The sequence below is a fragment of the Macrobrachium nipponense genome, chromosome 1 (genome assembly GCF_015104395.2).
Source record: "Macrobrachium nipponense isolate FS-2020 chromosome 1, ASM1510439v2, whole genome shotgun sequence".
Classification (NCBI taxonomy): Eukaryota; Metazoa; Arthropoda; class Malacostraca; order Decapoda; family Palaemonidae; genus Macrobrachium; species Macrobrachium nipponense.
In genome coordinates, this window is record NC_087200.1 from 22,113,114 (window position 1) to 22,127,621 (window position 14,508).

Here is a 14,508-nt window from a genome sequence, read left to right on the forward strand (position 1 = left end):
ATCACCATCTGTTTGTCTGAATCATACACGCCCTCCATTTTCTGAGTTGCCACTTGAACTAGCTAATCAATCCAAAATCACTGATATCCAGAGCCAGTGGCGAAAAATATTAACCCTTGACTGGAACAACATCTGTAATGGTAATGTGCCATCTAGTGGATCAATGTTTTGGGCCATTGGAAATACAGTGAAAGATGCCGGAGGAGAATTTGTGCTGAGGGATCTCGTAGAATTTGCTTTAAAGGCCTATAGTCTTCCTATAAGTAATGCCTTTGTAGAACGTCTTTTTTCACGTGTTACATCAGTGAAAACCAAGTTACGAAACCGACTGGGCCTAGAGTTATTGACATCAATTCTAAGAATAAAAACAAACCTTGAATTATCGGGAAAATGTTGTGTAGCTTTTGAGCCCAGTAGGGCTATGCTTAATTTTGACTCCTAAATAAACAATTATAAACAAGAAGAGAGTGATGAAAATGAGGAAGAGTTGGTCAATTAATTAATATTCGAAACCTAGTCTCAAAAAAATGTCGATTCCTTAATAAGAAGTAATTCAGTTTTGTTAACCTTTTCCCATTAAGTGAAAATTATTTTATTCAAGCAGTTCAAGCATTTTAAGTTCAATTTATTATGTTTTCAACATGTCATACCAAGTGGAAAGAAAGTATTTATTTTCCTAAGAAAATAAAAGAAGTTCAACGTTTTTAGTTCAACAGAAGTAGTTGGAATTTTCACCCATCTGATAAGATACAGCATTTTAATCATAGCACCCTTGAGCAAAATACATCATATTGAAGGTAAGTTATATCTTATTTTTATATGTATTGTGTCAAAAAACATTACCTTAATGCAGCTAATTGCCCTTTCAAAGCTTTTTTAAAATGAATTAAACGTGCATATCCATTAAGTAAAGTAGATTCAACACCCGCCAAAATGAGGTCTAATTTCGCTGGAATCACACAATCCCGAGACATCGCCATCCAAACAGGATCGTCATCTCCACCCGTCCCTGTTACACAAATTCCAGTTGTACAGTTCAAGCCAAAGGTAGCCGTCCCAGCCAGAAAGAAGAGAAGAATCGTGTTCCCCGAAGACTTGGATGATTCCGATTTCCAAGTCTAAGCTTGACTTCATTTCTGGGGGGACTCTAGGGCCGAGCACGGATTTGACGCCTCACAATAATAAGGTAAGTTAATTGATGTATATTTAGGATATGTTCCTTGCTTAAGATTGAAACCGAGTAGGTAAAATACAGCAGGTCAGTGTTTTTATTGGCAAGCTGAAGTCAGGGCAGGTCACCATATCTGAAAATTCACGTACGCTAACAGTCCACGTGTTCGAACTATGAATTCGGACATAACTTTAATCCCTATATTCTAGGAAATATTAAGTGTGTTTACATATGTGTAAGAAGTTACCAGTGCCCGTCATGTCCGAACGTACAAGTAACAGTGGATGTTAATAAAATTATCGCTAAAATGGTAGCATTATAATGCTTACTGAGAGAATTCACTTTACTAGGGGGTCCAGGGGGGGAAGCCCCCTGGCTAGGTAAGGGCACGCGCCCAACCCCTAAGTAAGGTTAGGTTGGTTCGTTTGGTTAGGTCGCAATCACTGTTATCATACCATACTGGGGGGTCCAGGGGGGCGAAGCTCCACATACAGGTTAGGGCACGCACCCTAAGTCTGGTTAGGTTGGTTCGTTTGGTTAGGTCGCAATCACTGTTACCATACCATACTGGGGGTTCGCCCCCCGGCCAAGTTAGGGCACGCGCTCTAGGTCTGGTTAGGTTGGTTCGTTTGGTTATGGTCAGTTTAGATAGCCAGGTAGCGCATCTCATGCCCGAACGTTCACTTAGGCTAACAGCGCATATGATCGGTCTACGAATGTTGAGTAGAGGGACAGTTTAGTTACCTGGACTGCGCATCTTATGAACAGAACGTCCACTTAGGCGAACAGTCTTGTTAGAACATTACATGATAAAAAATATCTTATATTTCGTATTCCTAGCACGTAATGCCCTTTATTTAGTATGAATAGCAACAAGAAATCTTTGCATTACTAGCTATGCCTTTCGTCATATAATAATAAAAATAACTTTATCTTCAAAGTTAATTTATTTATGAAATTTTGGCGTGATGGGGAAGATATTATTATAATTTACCAGTAAACTATTTTTATGTTTTCTGTTCAGGTAGAAAACTGTCTTGATAGGAAATGGCATTTTAGGAGATTTGGATAACTAGAAAATTAGCTCTCTCTCTCTCGTGTAATTTAACAAAACAATGAAAGGTTAATTTAAGTAATAGTGACACGGCGGGTATTTTAGTTGCTTATCAACAATTTAATGTTAGTTTTTGTCGGCCGGATGTAATTAACCTATCCTATGGTAAGGAGGACCCGTTATTATTATTATTATTATTATTATTATTACGAACTGGATGTGAGGACCCGAGATTAAGACAGGTAGCTGGGTACTGATGATTTATTTACAGACAAACTGGGTTGACATAGACAGGTGCGGACGGATAAGTAGTGCAGTCTCGCACCGCGAACAGAAATGACTCTGAGACAGTAAATTTGTGTTTTCTTACAGACATACATTTAGATATATTAAGGCGTACAAATTATGGAATTGCATGTGTTGTACATCGGCGGAAAGGCCGCGGAACGCTCTATCGGACGGAGGTAAGAACAACGCGACTTGATGATTGAGTTCGATGAAAATAGGGAAAAAGCGTTGTCCTTACAAATACTTCCCCCCCCCCCAGACAATGGTTATGGAATAATTATGGGATGACAATCTTGGAGGCAGGGGGCGACCCCGTGTCCTTGTGACACTTCTTCTGGGGCGTCGTCGAGTGTAGAGTCCTTCGGTTTTGCTGACTGACAGGATGCCTCCCCTGGTGGTAGCCTGGGGGGTTCTACTGTATGCTGGGGCGACCAACTGCGAGAGAGAGAGCTGCATTGTGTGTGGTGGTGGAGTGGGACGGGCTGTGGGGATCCCCAGGTGCAGCAGCGGCGTAGGTTGGGCTGAGGAAGTCCACAGCGCGGCAACGCCGTCCCGCGGGCAGAGCAGAACCACAGGTGAGCAGCGGCGTCAGCAGGTCAAGGAAACCCACAGGTAGTGGCGTCGGCAGGCAGGGGAGGCCCACAGGCGTGGCAGCGGTGTCGGTGGGCCGGGGAGGACTACAGGCAGCAGCGTCGGAAAAGGTGAGCAGGTCCACAGGTGTAGAATCGACGTCAGGAAGGCCGAGTGAGCCCCAGGAATAACGGCAGCATCAAGGGTTTGAAGAGGCCCACAGGCAGCGATGTCAGGGGCCCGAGCAGGCCCACATGTGCGGCAGCGACGTCTGGGTGGGTAAAGTAGGTCCCTCGGTGTAGCAACGGCGTCGGCAGGCAGGGGAGGCCCACAGGCAGCGACGTTGGGGGGGCCGAGCAGGCCCACATGTGCGGCAGCGACGTCGGGTGGGTAAAGCACGTCCCTGGGTGTAGCAGCGGCGTCGGCAGGCAGGGGATTTCGTCTGAGGACTCGCAGTTGCGGCAATGGCGCCGGGGGAAGAACCAAGGAGGCCCGCAGGTTCGGCGGGTCGAGAAGATATCTGGCGTCCCCCGGGTGAGGCAAAGGAGGCCGCGATGTTGGATGGATGTTTCTGAAGCACCGCCTGAATTTTTGTGTTGGCTGACCAGCACCCAGCTACCCGTCCTCGAAATAAACGCCAAAACACGCTGGGAAGCAGTGCCGTGATTAGTCCGTTAATGGCGTTGGTGTTGTCCTCGCAGTGGAGTTTTCAGAGACCTAAACTGTGGCGCCGTATTGAGTCCGTTAAAGGTTCTCTGAAGGTGAGTGGCCGTAATTAGTCTGTTAAAGGCTGGGCCTAAACCACTGTGTCACCAACTCCGGGAGGTCACCAGTTGTGAGGACCAGATTAAGACAGGTAGCTGGGTACTGATGATTTATTTATGTTGTTGTTTTTGATTAAGCTGACCTTGTGTCAGCACGGGCTCTTGCTCACAGAGTATCCCGTAAAGATTTATTTACAGACAAACTGGGTTGACATAGACAGGTGCAGACGGATAAGTAATGCAGTCTCGCACCGCGAACAGAAATGACTCTGAGACAGTAAATTTGTGTTTTCTTACAGACATACATTTAGATATATTAAGGCGTACAAATTATGGAATTGCATGTGTTATACATCGGCGGAAAGGCCGTGGAACGCTCTATTGGACGGAGGTAAGAACAACGCAACTTGATGATTGGGTTCGATGAAAATAGGGAAAAAGCGTTGTCCTTACATGGATATTGGTACGGCAGCCATATCCTGATCGCAATAGATATTGGTAAGACTGTGAATTGCGCATGCGCGAACCCTTGTTTACCTCCTCAGGCATATCAGTAACAGCGAGGAAATGGCGATCGAGCAATGTGAACTGTGTAATAATAAATCAGTTTTCGCTGAAAAAGAGATGTTTTTAGGTTTCAACGACCTGAAAAAGGCAATAGACGTCTATGAAGAGTCAAACTAACTGAAACTGTATATCCGTAAGTCACGAACGATCAAATCGGCCCTGAAAAGAGCTCCGAAGAGAAGATTCAAAGATTTGGAGGCCTAGCTAGTAAAGCAGTGCAGCAGTCAGCAGTGTGTCCAATATGAGAAACATGCTCTTAATATAGACCTGATTTGGATGATCACTTACGATTGATTAGGCTGTTTACCAGAGGATCGACTTTGGTAGTTTTCCTTAACACCATGAATACAGCAGGGCACGATTTCTGTGTACTTCAAAAATCAATCTTCTTTGAATCTCCTCTTCGGAGCTCTTTTCAGGGCCGATTCGATCGTTCGTGACTTACGGACATACAATTTCTGGAAGTTTGGCTCTTCGTAGACGTCTGTTGCATTTCTCAGCTCGTTGAAACTTGAAAAAATCTGGTTTTCTGCGAAAATTGATGTATTATTACACGGTTCAGAGGAGATTAAAAAAAAAAGATTAAAATTTGAAGTACACCAATAGATTAGTTTAGTTTTATTTTTCATGTATATCGACAAAATCTAAGTATGTTTTAAGTATTATTGTAATTTTTTATATTTTCCTTTACTGTCAAAATGTTTTGGTGCTTTGGTGATGACTGTGGTGTAGGCAACTGCTGTATGATTAGGAAACTGGTAAAGGATACGGCGGCTAACTGCCGTACCCACAGCAAGTCAAGATCGCAATACGGCACCACTGACAGAATCTGACGTACCCCCACCACACTGTGTTATTCGTTCTGCAGGAAGTCTGAAATTGACGCACGCGCAGTTCACAGCCGTACTAATAACTATCGCGATCAGTATGCGACTGCCGTACCAATATCCTGTGCCTTATTATTATTATTATTATTATTATTATTATTATTATTATTATTATTATTATTATTATTATTATTATTATTATATTAAGATATTGTGAGGAATTCCTCTCACAACGATTTTATTTTCTAATGTTTTTGTGTATTCACTTGTTTCCGTACTATCGATCTCTTATTATAGTTTATTAGTCTGTCTCAGAAGAAATTATTGACTGATTTTCGTTGTGAGTTGCCGTCTGTCAGGTAATCGACAGACAGGAACTATGTTACCGTACGTGTATTCACGTGAAAACCAAATATATTCGCATACCCATATATTTTGTAGAATTTTGTACGTCTATATTGCATGACATAATAAGGGTGAAAGAACCACATCTACTCGAGAATGACACTCTTAACATTATTTTATCTGATTTTGCTATGTTTTAGTACGTAGTATCTGTGGTGCTGTTAGCACCGCAAGGATGGTTTTACACAAAGACGAAGTCTTTTAACATAAACGTCGGCAGACGTTTTAGCAACGCAGTATAATTGCTGTTTTAGGTATGATAATTCATTTATCCTTAAACATATGGAATTGCGCTTGGTGAGTGTATTGTGCATTACACGCATGGTAAGAGTTGTAGGTGTTATTGGGTCTTGTTTGTGCCTCTCGCCAGAGAAGCCATTAGGAGAGGTCAAGAGATAGGGAGGGGAAAGGAAGGGTAATATAGTTCGCCCCTCTGATCGCTCCTTTGCGTGCCCTTCTATGCGTGTGTGCGTAGTACACTGTATGGGAGTGAAATCGCCCAAAATTGTATTGACACACACTACATTTAACAAATATTTTGAAATTGCACACTATCATATTTGGAATTTATTTTTGACAACGAACTTGATAATTATTATGTAGTTTTTTTATGTTCATGAAAACCTTGTAAGTCAGTTCTGCATTCGTGGTAATTGTATAACTTGTCTCTTTTCCCCAACAAAACCCGAATGCAGGGCGGAACGAACAGTTTCTTGGCTCAACTTTTGAGGTGACCTGTCATCTGGTGTTGTGTAGTGATGTGTGTGTGGATTCTGAAAGGGCGATTGCCCTGATTCTTTGAATTTTGTCGTAATCTGTTTCATTTGAGTGCCATTGATTTATAATTCCCATTGAGTGATTAATTTCATTTGTCTCTTGTGTAATTACTCTTTGATATGTTTAACTTTTATAGAGTTATTAAATTAATTTTAACTTTAAATTTGTCAAATGCGTTTCAATATCCCTTCATTTTATTTAATTTTTCCTTTGTTTCAGTTTTATGGATGGTGAATATAAATTGATCTGATACACTTTTTATTGTGTTCATACTTTAAGATTGCGCAAGTAACTTTTAGAGCCGAGGTAACACAGTGGTCCTGTAAGGTCTGCAATTCAACCCGTGAGTACTCGCAAGATTTTGAGAGAGAGAGAGAGAGAGAGGCGCGTACCACTCGTCGTATCTCGTATAACGACTTATGATCTGAGTTCATGTCTATGCAGGGACTGCTCAGTAAGTGAAAGTACATAATTGTGGTACTATTCGTTAATGATATTGGTGTGTTATCCTCGTTAATAATGAATTGGGTTGAGAGATATCTCCCCGTAATTTAGAAACCACAAGGGGAGTTTTGTGGTGTTGTTACGTAAGGCTTTTAGCGGTTTTTGACCAAGTAACAACGTTAAGCATATACAGTCCAACAGTCCATTGTATCCACCTTTTTCGCCATAGATATATCAAAGAAACAAAAATTAACGCATTTATGTTCTGCATCTTCTTCCATATACTTTGTAATTTTACAAATTACAATTAAAGTCGCGCACTTAATTACAACTTTAACACATAACCTTCTATATAAGGTAAAACAATAGGATAATGGCGTACCCCATACAGGATAATCGATTCATCTCACTGAAAAACGTAGAGTATTCAAGCACTTCAGCTTCGTCAAGATATGTACTTTTTATCAATGGTCTACCATAGTCTATTATTTTCTTAGTCATACTTCAATACTAACAAAGAAAAGTTTGCAAGCCAAACAAAGAAAACGTTTTCCTACGGGTCCCTAAACTATTAAACTATTCCGTAAAGCCCGCCACTTCAGTTCTGCCTGCATAGTTATAACTGCGCAGTCGGACTGTGCAGACAAAACCATGGGGTCTACACACAATGTTCTGGTTGTAAATGACTTGCTGACATAAAAAAAAAATCATAAATGTCAAGTAAGACGTCCAGTGAAAGAGTGGATGATAAAAACGAATTAAATACTCCCGTGTGAATTCGTTGAGAATTTAATATGGCCCCAAAGACTTTCATAATGTTTATTGAATATTTTATGAATGAAGGAAGAGTTCCATGGAAAGATAATTAAGTCCGTAATCGTTTGCTTTCGTTTCAAAGTTGACACATTTAAGCCTAATATTTTTTCTACTTCATTAAAAGGGTTAAATACTGATTTGTTTTCGTTTAAAGATTGACTTTCTTATGACGTGTTACAATGAATGAAATTCCTTAGCTTACCACGGTCTTTCTGTGTTTCATTAGAAGTGCTGATTAGTCTAATTTCATTTCAAACCGAACTTCCGTGAGATGTAAGCAATGAAAAAAACATACATATAGTCCAATATTGTTTGGTTTGGTTTCGTCTGAAAGTAAATATTATTTGGTTCTCATTTTAAAAATGAATAACATACATGGTGCATAATCATGAATGCTAGACGCATTTAGGCCTATTGTTTTGCATTATTTTGCCATAATAAATATTTATTCTCATTGAAAAACTGTCTTACATACATGATTTATAACCACGATTAAACATACACAGGTTTAATATGTTACGATAGCCTTTGGATTTTACTTGCCATAGCAAGTCTCATAGGCATAGAAGGTTTCAATGAAATCTACAAGACATTCAAGAATGATGCTGCCACTTCAGCCTTCATTAGGTTTACAGTGTACACTACTATTTTTCCCGTGGAAAAATTGCAAAATTATAAATATATATTCTTCTGCCTTCCGTATCAATTATTAAAAACAAGAAAATCCAATATATCATCAATTTAGGTATAACAACTTTTCAATTTAATAAAAACCCATTTCAATGTTCTTAATTAGTACTACATGTTATCTATCCGCAGACGGAAAGCGAACTGAGCAGTGTTGCCACACTCCCGGATTGGAATTATCGTACTGGCTCCTCAAAATTATGGGTTTTTCAGTAAAAAATATCGTACAAAATTGTAGATTTTATCGTAATTATTATCTTACACTGTTTCTGACATTTATCACATTTTTATAATTTGACAACATAATGAATATATATATGATTTATTTGTAGTCATTAATATCTTGCAATTTACATAATTAAGAAAAAAAAATACAAATGAAACATTTCTCTCTACGAAAACGGGTACCTCACCTTCACTCAGCTGCACCCTTCCGTGGAACATATGGCTGCCTGAGGGTCAGCGTATCCGTCAGCCTCCACCCACCGAAAATCCCGAATTCCCAAGTCCCCCCCATCATTGTTGGGTGGAGATAGTAGGAGGTATAACAGTTGACTGACAAAAGATACCACTTACTCCTTCATCAAAAGCACCAAAACTGTAGGAAAAATCAATTTCCAAAATAAAAGCAGGTGTGGCATCATTACTTATAAATACCAACAGTATCGTCAGGATATGATGTAACCTAGCCACTTGGGGTTAGGGGGGAAGGGCAAGCCAGCCCAACTCAGTGCCGGTCCCAAGCCTGGATAAATAGGGAGGGTTGGAGTTAGGAAAGGCATCCGTCTGTAAAATCTCCTGCCAGAACTTTTATGAAATGTGTCTTACAAGGAATGAGAATAGGGCTAGGTTGTCACCCGGGAGTGACCCACAGATACATTGCCCTAACTCTGTGAACATGAAAGGGCTACCACATCGTGAGCGAGTCCAGCTAAAGAAGCGAGCTCGAGAACTAAGAGTAAGAACATTAAATGTTGGTACAATGACAGGAAGAGGGCGGGCAATAGCTGACCTTATGAAAACAGTTCGAGTAGATATTCTCTGTGTACAGGAGACAAGATGGGAGGATAACAAAGTGAGGGAACTTGGGCAGGGGTCTAAGATATTCTATAGCGGAGCAAATACAGAAGGCAGAAATGGTGTTTGAATAATTCTGTCAAGTGAAATGAAGAAGGAAATCTTTGAAATAAATAGAAGAAATGATAGGATTATCTGGTCAGGCTGATGGTTGAAAATTGCACTGTTAACATCTTTAGTGCATAAGCACCCCAGATAGGATGCTCAGATGAAGAGAAAGATGGCTTTTGATTAGACTTTAAGGAGGAAATGGAAAAGGTACCAGCAGATGAAAGATGCCTTGTCGGCGGAGATCTGAATGGGCACGTAGGTCAGAATAATCATGTGATCAGCCGTATATATGGTGGGTATGGCTATGATGAAAGAAATGCAGAGCGTGAGAGAATTGTTGATTTACTGTGTCCAAGGATACGGTACTGGTGAACACTTTTTTTTCACCAAGTGGCAAGAACATCTAGTTACATACAAAAGCGGCAGAAGGTCCAGCCAGATAGATTACTTGATGTTTAAGAGGAAATTATTTATGCGAGGTAAAAGATTGTAAGGCCATACCAGGAGACCATGTGAGTGTGCAACATCGTTTGGTAGTGGTGGACTTGGTTATGGAAATTGAACAACTAAGGAAGAAAAAATGCAGGGGCCAAAAAGGATTAAATGGCTTAAGCTGAAAGAGATTGAACTTTGTAGGCAGTTTAAATTTACTCATCCCTACACCTTAATTACTAACTTCCTCTAACCCTACTGTTCCTTGCCATTCATAAACAGTGCAGTAAGTACTGTACCACCCTGCTTTACGCAATTCGGGCAAAAATGAACCAGAAACAAACACAGACTGCTTACTGTGTGGGGGGGGGGGGGGGGGTTTATCCAAGGGTAAAGCTCCATGGCCAAGTAGAAGGGTATGGAGTCCGAGGTTAGTTCAGGCTAAGGTAGGTAAACACAGACTGCTTACTAGGGGGGGGCAGTTATCCAAGGACAGAGCCCCAATGTCAAGTAGAAGGGTATGGCGTCTGAGGTTAGTTCGGGCTAAGGTAGGTCTGAGTAGGTCGTATCCCTAGGTCAGACTATGCGACCCCTCCATCTACACTGGCTTAGGGTGAAATACCGAATGGCCACCTGGCCTCTACCATAGCATGACCACCTTCTCGAAAATCGGAAATTACGGCCTTAATTTGTGACTTGGGAGAAAAAACTCACTTCGAGAGGAAACTAGAAAACTCGAGGTGTTGCTTCAACAGACTCCGGCTGGCTTGACTGCTAATGTCTATCCAAGGTTACAGGACATGTAAGTAAAGTAGGAAATAACACAATAACATGGCAAAACCTTCCCCCCAAGTGTTTTACCCCACCCAAAACCAAGCATTCCCATCGGTCCCACCTTACTGTAGGATAGAGTTGAGTTGAACAGCATAATTCTCCCAAGTGATTTACCCCACCCAAAACCCTGCATTCCCATCAGTTCCCCTTATTATAAGATAGAGTAGAGTTGTACGGCATAATTCACCCAAGTGATTTATCCCACCCAAAACCCTGCATTCCCATCAGTTCCCCTTATTATAAGATAGAGTAGAGTTGTACGGCATAATTCACCCAAGTGATTTATCCCACCCAAAACCCTGCATTCCCATCTGTTCCCCTTATTATGAGATAGAGTAGAGTTGTACAGCATAATTCTCCCAAGTGATTTACCTCACCCAAAACCCTGCATTCCCATCAGATCCCCTTACTGTGGGATAGAGTAGAGTTGTATGGCATAATTCAACCAAGTGATTTACCCCACCAAAAATCCCGCATTCCCATCAGTTCCCCTTACTGTAGGATAGAGTAGAGTTGTACAGCATAATTCTCCCTAGTTATATACCCCACCCAAAACCCTGCATTAATATCAGTTCCCCTTACTGTAGGATAGAGTAGAGTTGTACAACATAATTCCCCCAAGTGATTTACCCCACGCAAAACCCTGCATTCCCATCAGTTCCCCTTACTGTAGGATAGAGGAGATTGGAAGGCATAATTCTCACAAGTGATTTACCCCACCCAAACCCTGCATTCCTGTCAGTTCCCCTTTAATGTAGGATAGAGTAGAGTTGTATGGCATAATTCTCCCAAGTAATTTACCCCACCCAAAACCCTGCATTCCCATCAAGTTCCCCTTACTGTAGGATAGAGTAGAGTTGTATGGCATAATTCTCCCAAGTGATTTACCCCAGCCAAAACCCTGCATTCCCTTCAGTTCCCCTTACTGTAGGATAGAGTAGAGTTGTACAGCATAATTCTCCCAAGTGATTTACCCCACCGTCCTGGGACATGTGGCGGACATTTCCCAACCGTCCCGGGATCCGCGGCGGGCCCGGCCCGGCCGTCCCAGGACACGTGACAGATATCGCCCGCCCGTCCCGGGACCCGCAACGGGCCCAGCCTGGCTGTCCCGGGACACATGGCGGACATCGTCAGCCCGTCCCGGGACACATGGTGGACATCACCTGCCTGTCCTGGGACCAGCAGCGGGCCTGGCCCGCCCGTCCCGGGACATGTGGCAGACATCGCCCGTCTGTCCAGGGACACATGGCAGACATCGTCTGCCCGTTCAGGGATACATGGCGGACATCGTCTGCCCATCCCGGGACACGTAGCAGACATCACACACCCATCCCGGAACCCACATTGGGCCCAGCCCGCCCGTCCCAGGACATGAGGTGGACATCGCCCACCCGTCCCGGAACACGTGGCGCACATTGCTTGCCCCGTCCCAGGACCTGCAGCGGGCCCAGCCCACACGTCCCGGGACTTGTGGCGGACATTGCCCGCCCATCACGGGAAACGCGGCGGACATCGCTTGCCCGTCCGGGTACCCGCGGCAGGTCCGGCAAACCCATCCCAGGACTCGCGGCGGGCCCAGCCTGCCCATCCCGGGACACGCGTCGGACATCGCCCGCCTATCCCAGGACCCGCATCGGACATCGCCCGCCCATCCCGGGATATGTGGCGGACATTGTCTGCCCATCCCTAGACCTGCGGCAAGCCCAGCCCGGACATCCTGGGACACGTGATGGACATCGCCTGCCCGTCCTGGGACTCGTGGTGGGCCCGGCCCACTCATCCCAGGACCTGCGGCAGGCCGGGCCCAAATAAAAGCATCTCCAGACCATCCTGGGACATGCAGCGGCCCGGCCCGTCCATCCCGGAACACTTGGCGGGCATCACCCGCCCGTCCCGGGACCCTGCGGCGGGCCCGGCCCGCCTGTCCTGGGACACATGGTGTACGTCTGCCTGTCCCGGGACATGTGGCAGACATCGCCCGCCCGTCCCGGGACTCGTGGCGTGCCCGGCCCGCCCTTCCTGGGACACATGGTAGACATCACCTACCCATCCTGGGACCCGCAACGGGCCCGGCCAGCCTGTCCCGGGATATGTGGTGGATATTGCCCGCCCATCCTGGGACCTGTTGCGGGCCCAGCCTGCCCGTCCCGGGACACATGGTGGACATCACCCACCCATCCCGGGACCCACGCCGGGCTCGGCCCATCCATCCCAGGACCCACGTCTGGCTCGGCCCGTCCATCCAGGGACACGTGGCAGACCTTTCCCGCCTGTCCCAGGACCCGCAGCGGGCCTCACCCACCAGTCCCTGCAGAGAGCAACACCTATACTATTCCTTGGAACCAGAATATGCCACTGAATCCTCTCAATTCTCCTGGGGCTTCTCTGAATCCGCTAGTTCATGTCCTGGCACTCTGCGAATCCTACTGAATCCTCTGCTTCTTCTCCTGGCACCTCCACGAATCCTACTCAATTCTCTCAATTCTCTAGGGGCTTTTCTGAAGCCTGGTTCTTCTCCCGGCACCTCCACAAATCCCCTCATTTTCTTCACCGTTTTTATAATCCTCCCTTTCCTTTCCCTTCCAGGAATCAATAAAACTAAGAAAAAATTTTAATATATTTATTTCCATTCTATTTCAATTTCCTTCAAGGATTAACAAAGCAAACTTATTACAAAATAAACATAAAAGTTTCCATACACCAAAATTTTCACATCTGATCCGTCTTCATGAGGCCAGCGCAGTCTTCATCGTGCCATTCCTTGAAGATGGACAGCTGCTTCTGCAGTTTCCTGTTGTCCTTCTCTAGGCGTCTTTATTTCTCATGGAGGTTCTTCAGGTCGCATACCAATTTCTCCTTCGCTCCTCTCATCTGTCGAACCTCATCTTCCAGCTGGTCGTTCCGTTCGCCCTGGACACAGACTTCCTCTCCAGCGAATCCAGGCGATGATTTCCTTCCTCTGGAAGGCAATGCCAGCTCGTTCCTCTTGAGTTTTACTGCCTCAACTTCACAATGGAGTCCACACTTTTCCTTCCAGAGGTCTTCCACTTCCCTCTGCAGGCACTGGAACCTCAACTTGCCATCCGCGCCTCTTATGCCATCTTTAGCTGCAGGTCTTTCTCCTTCTGTCGTAGGAGTTTCTCGAGTCTCTCAAGCAGGCAGTTTGTCTCTGCCAACTGTGCAATCACATCCTTTATCCTCTCACATAGGCCATCGTTTCTCTGCCCAATTTCCTTCGCATTGTCCTTCAGCTGCTGATTTTCTTCTACCATTTAGAGGATCTTGTCTTTCAACTGGCATTTCTCCCTCTTCTCTTTATTGTTCCAGCTTCAAGTGATGGGGCCTTGTCTTGCCAGGCTTGGTGTTGCAACACCTCCTGAGTGATCTGGTTGGCACTAGTGCGTTCTTCTCTTCCGCCCACCTTCTGCATCTCTTCATAGTAGTCGAGCCTCTGTTGCAACTGAAGAATTGTCCTGTCCAAGTTCACCCACTGCTCTCTCTGGCACTGGATGGCGTCTCACAAGGGCGCAATTCTCTCGTTCAGTTCCTTTTCCTTGGCCTGTTCCGCTCCATCGTCATCAGTCAGGAGAGAAATTTCACCAGCGAATAGGCAGCCACACAAAACAAGATGACTGACCTTCTGTATTTCGAACAACATCTGGACAACAACGTCCCAACAACAGCTGCTGCCAAGGCCAGGTAAGGCCACATTCTCTTCAAACTGAAATCCATATCTGGAGT